The following is a 5,861-nucleotide window of genomic DNA, read 5'->3' as shown; positions in this document are numbered from 1 at the left end:
TAATGATTCAATAAAGGAAGATGAGTATTGAGTACTACATGTTGTCTTCATTTCTTTTAGCTACCCAGTGGCATAGCGGTATGTCTGCGGAGTTACAGCGCTAGACACCGATACCGTGGTGGGCAGAGCACAGATAGCCCTTTGTGTAGTTTTGAGTTGAACTATAAAAAAAACAAAAACATTTCTTTTGTCAAAAACATTACATGCAAAGTAACACAAGAAATTAACAGTAACAAAATAGATAGACAGATATTAAGTTGTTGTTTTTTATTTTACTTCTTCAGGTTTGATCAACTAAATGGCAGCTGGCAAGTTTTCACGAGAACGTAATTATATAAACAATGTTGTACTGGATTTTTCACGAGAACGTAATGATCTACAATTTGTAATCGATTATTATTTATTCAGTACTTATTAATTATTTACAGAAAACAAAACTCTCTCCTGACTGTTATATTGATCGTATCACAAAGTAATGAAGCTGTTTCTTAAACAAGAAATCTGTCCAAAGTTCTACGACAAAAACATAACAAGAGCAACATTTTCTACAGCATATTGTGATATATGTTAAAAAACAAAGTGTTGTAACTGAAGACAAAGCTTTCTCGAGAGTTTTCTAGTTATGACAAAATCACGTTTCTATCTCTAACGTCGCTGAAGATGATGTATATATAAACCCTCTCTTGAATGTTGTGATTTATATAATACAAAAAGTTTGAAATAGATTTATTCTGTGCTTATTTCTCATGTTCCACCAAACATCTTTAACCCTCAAATTAACCGAAAATATCAGTTATTGTTTTGCTTATTACAACAGTTACTGTGTAAAGATCTGACAAAGAAAAATAATTGGTAAAATCATTCATTTCCTTTGTAAAATACGCAGTGCTAATACCGTAATTTTCCTAATATAATACGCACTCTAATCTTCACTAACAAAGGCGCAAATCTGTCTTATCAACATAAATAATACGTATCTAAACTTTTGCAATACTGCGGTCAAAGTAACCCTTTGATGACAAGAATGTTAGTGTTCCTATAATCTCTAATTGCGCGTTCGCTCTAGTGCTTGGTACCTTTGAAATCATAGCCGGCGAATAAACATTGTCAAAATGTTAGAGTATCCGTAAAATCGCTAAAAGTGAGTTCGCCTTAGAGCTTGCTATTTTGCAATTGCTGCCGGAAACTAAACGTTCTCAAAAACCCATTTACAGCCAGTAGAGAAATAGCGCCAACTAGCGAGGGCAGTGGTTGGAACTCAGAATTTGAAAATTTCATCGAAAATTACTTGTAGTTTTGAATATCAAAAGTAATAATGCCATAACTAGTTTTATATTTCTAAACATTTCTAAGTGTGCATGTGAACAAATCTTTAAATACACAAGCCTTGGCTTCTTGATAATTTTACTTTAAAAATTATGTTTAAAGATACTGAAAATGAATGAAAACGGGAGACAATTCTCATTTATGCCTTAGACAGAGACAGAATTAACAAGACATACCATCGAAATGCAACATTTCTAGTAAGTATGCGTGATAAATGTTTAGTGAAAAATTATATTCGGAAAATTACGGTAAGTGGTATTAGTTATAATATTAGTGGAACATTTTGTTAAATTCTTTTTCATGGGACTTATATGTTATTAGAACCCTGTAACAAAAAAAGTCACGGACTCGCAAGCCATTTATAATAGTTTATAACATTTTGCTTGAAAATCCAAAGCCAATATTCTATAAATTTTTACTATTATTTAAAATATGGAAATAACTCAATAAAGTTATATTTCTAAACTAAACTACATGTTATTTGTTTTTGCCGCAAGCTTGCTCATGCCCCTCGGTGGCTCATTGGTAAATCTAAGGGCCTGTAACGCTAAAAATTGAACTTCAACACCTGCGGTGGGCAGAGCACGGATAACCCATTGTGTAGTTTTGCGCTTAACAACGAACAAACAAATTTAAGCTCATACATTATCTTACTGTTTGTACCTTACATGTGAATGTGGTAAACAGTTCAATGAAGCGGCTAAAATGTTCGAACGGAAACTTCCCAAACATTCAGTATATGAACCATATATATATACATGTATATCCAAAGGAAAATGTTCAACGACTCGTTAAGTTTAACACAGGTACGTTCGCTACACCCTTTGGTTGAATAACTAAACAAAAGAGAACGCATTTCACATAAATCAGTGGCCCAGTCCTGATTAACATTATTTTATGCACATTGAACGACAACAGAAATGTTTGTTTTGACATGCAATACACGAGTAATTCTTTAGGACTACATATAGACTGGATAGGCGGCGTAATTAGGATGCTCTGAATCTTCACTGCCTGGTATTTGACGTCATGCATTATTCATGAGAGTGACCTTTCCGGTAACTTTGAAATCTTTATCTCACAGCTACCCCACTACATCAGCTAACCTAATGTTCTTCCCCTAACCCCAGGGTTTTCATAGTCTAGATCAGTAATTACATCTTCAACTGTGTTTTCGTTTCTTTAAAAACATGGAAAACTTGTGTACTTTTTCTTTCTTTTTTGTACAGAAAAAGGACCTCTTTATATAGGCAGTGGAAGACAATATAATTTCTTTACAATATAAAGAAGTCGGAAATGGTTGATAAGCACGAAGCTAAATAATGGACTATGAGTGTGTTAGGTCCCACCGCTGGAATTGAGCCTCGAATTTTAATATTACAATCTTTCAAGAAGGCTTTACCTTATACGAAACCATATATTCTGGTTTTTATCCCCTTATATACGAAATTTCATGAAATGTAGATTGATTAATAGCATAGCAATATCATTTTTAAACTTTCTAATTAATCCAGAAATCTGCGTAAATTTTGAGTATACCGAAACAAACATTTGCGTTGAAATAATAATGACTATATGAAGTGTAAATAGATCAATATTGTTATAACAAATAAAGAAGTTTATTCTTTCAAATATGTCCTCGTACGACTAGCTTTCTTGTATCATCTATAGAGGGCGCTTTCAAAGGATTGAAGTAGTATGGCCAATATGTAACCAGACACTCATTACAAAAAAATGAAGAAAACAGTATGTTCCAAAACGATTTTTTCCAACTACGACATGCTGGGTGTGCCCTATTGGTTAGTTTGGTGAGCTTAAACCCGAAAGTTCAAGGCTCAAGCTCGTGATGTGCCGTTGAACACGGTCTACTCTAAAAGTGGCTATCAATCCCGTTACTCACATAGGGTATTCATGTAGAAGGCGGGTGCTGCTGGCTGGTTGTCGTTCCTCTAAATTAGGGATGGCTATATCTGAAATGCGGAGTTTCTAAAGTAGCTGTTTAGTTTATTTGTCACATAAGGTGCCGGTAAGGTTAAAAATACGATACGTGGGACTTTTTTTCTTAACCTTGCTCAATATTGTTTTATATATACAAATATATTACATTTCAGCACTCGTAGATCTACAGGAGCAAACAATAATAGTCTTTCTTATTTTTCGGATATTCGCGCAAAGCGAAGATAGCCGTTCCTCGTGTCACTCGGTGGGACAGCAGTCAGTATATGGAGTTACAAAGCTAAAATCTGGAGTTCGATTTCCCACGCTGGACACAACAGATCAACAGATAGCCCAGTGTGGCTTTGTTCTAAAACAAACTGTTCCTAATTTTGACCTTACAGACTAGATGGAAGGCAGCTAGTCATCAGCACACACTGTCAACTCTTAGGCTAGTTACTCTTGGCTAATCAAAGAGTGGGGTTTGATCGTCACCTTTATAACGCTCCGTCGGCCTCCAAGTGCAGAGTGCAATTTTTATGTTTTTGTTTTTATGGTAACGGGATGCGAACAATGGACCTACAGGTCCATAGCCCAGTACTCTAGCCTTTGGGCCCTGCTCCACCCAACTACCAATCTACTCCAATCTTGAACGTTTCAGATGGCACGCTAATATGAAGAGGAGTATAATTCAAACTTGTATAAAAGTAACATAAGTATGTAAACACTTTAATAATTGTCTTCATACGGTATCGAAAATAAAACTTTGACCAGGTTGTTGACAGTGTGAATGATGCTTTCTTTTGAACGAAATACGTAAACATTTATTAAGTACTGCAGTGACGTGTCTTTCATTTGGTTTATGCACATAGAAAATGTACAGTCAGCGCCGTAAATAATACCACATTTCAATAGTTTCGGTAAGAAGAACCTAGCTTAACTTCTTCTGTCATCTATGGGAGGTTTTACGAGCCAACTTCTAAGATTGATGACAAGTGACCCTAGAAGTTAAGATGTTGGGTACGTACTTTGAAATCTGATGAGTCACACATGGAGTGAGGAAAGAAATTATAGGTGTAGAAATTCCTACACACAAAGTGTTTTACATTTTGAGAGAATTTTGGTGAAATAAAAATGTAATACATTTATATGTCATCTCAAACATTTAAGGTTCACTAAAATATACAACTATTATTTAGGTTAATGTTTTCCAAACTGCTTTCAGAAGTCATCAGTAGATTAAGATATAAGCAATTGAAAATCCAGCACGTAAGGCATGATCTTTGGGATGAAGACAACAAGATCACATAAAAGCAGTTATAAGTGATTTCTGTCTAACCTACGAAATAAAGCTAAAGTAATTCAAACAAATTACTATTAACTTATTGTTGATTTAATACATCATTTAAACTGTTGTTGCCCAAACAACTAATATAAACAGTGTTTTATATGATATCTTATGTTTTATTCCAGTCGGCTTAACGAGCTCTGGTATTTGGCGAAAGGCCTTGTTGGCAGCGCCTTGCGGTACACTCCTCATGTAAAGCGTTTAGAATTATTGTAAGTCTAGATAGGTAGAGAGAATATGTCTTCATCTCTCTATGAAGTTATTTACTTGATTATGCTATGGTCAGGCAGTAAACAGTAATTAAGATCGCGCATGCCAATGTAATTGAAACTACCAATTAAACAGTAAAAGTTGTTCATGAGTAATTACAATATGTTTGCAAAGAAAAAATGGCCACTAGAATTAGTTCTTACGCTGCCGCGAGCATCATTTGACCTTCAACCATAACATTACTATTGATGTACGTAACTTGTTGTAAAGTTTCTGTTGTTTGATGGGTTATTTTGGATTATTCGGTAAAAAGAAGAATGCAAAGTCCAGTTTATTTAATGATAATAACATAGTTTTATTTCTTCGACTATAAGTTCTACAAATTACATGGTTTCATGAAACTGGCAATAGGCCTAAATTCCCAAATAACGTTAAACACTCAACCATTTTTTCTTATCTGTGGCACTTCTCAATAGCTGTATAGCATAGACGGCTGGTATGGGTATTAAAAACTTTAATTAAAATAAAGTAAAGTACGTTGTGTATAAAGATAGCTATATCTTGATTTTACAAAGTTTCAAGTTCTAGCTCATATAATTGTTAAGTTATATACAGCCATATTCGCGAAAAGTATTCCTTGCATATTTTCTAAAAATAAGCGAATAATCTCCCCTAAATATACTTGACTAAAGTCCGGTAGCACAGCAATAATACTTTTAATAATTAATAAATATTAATACCTACTACCTGTAACGATAGATGACAATAAATCACACTATATGAATGAGTCAAGGTGTGCATTTGTTCCTACAACTTTTTTTCTTTTAACCAATAATTCTCATACGCTAAACATATTTTAAGACATTAACAACAGAAAAAACAGACTGGAACCAAAACTTCTGAAGACGATATAACCTGTCATAGTTTCCAACTTAAGTTAATAATTATAATTCATTATATTTTAGTACAGAAAAATATAACTAACAATGAGTATAACTACCACGGACAAAGGATTAAATAAATAATATATCTATATTTTTTC

Source organism: Limulus polyphemus, unplaced genomic scaffold (genome assembly GCF_000517525.1).
Source record: "Limulus polyphemus unplaced genomic scaffold, Limulus_polyphemus-2.1.2 Scaffold848, whole genome shotgun sequence".
Lineage (NCBI taxonomy): Eukaryota > Metazoa > Arthropoda > Merostomata > Xiphosura > Limulidae > Limulus > Limulus polyphemus.
This window is presented reverse-complemented; position numbering follows the sequence as displayed.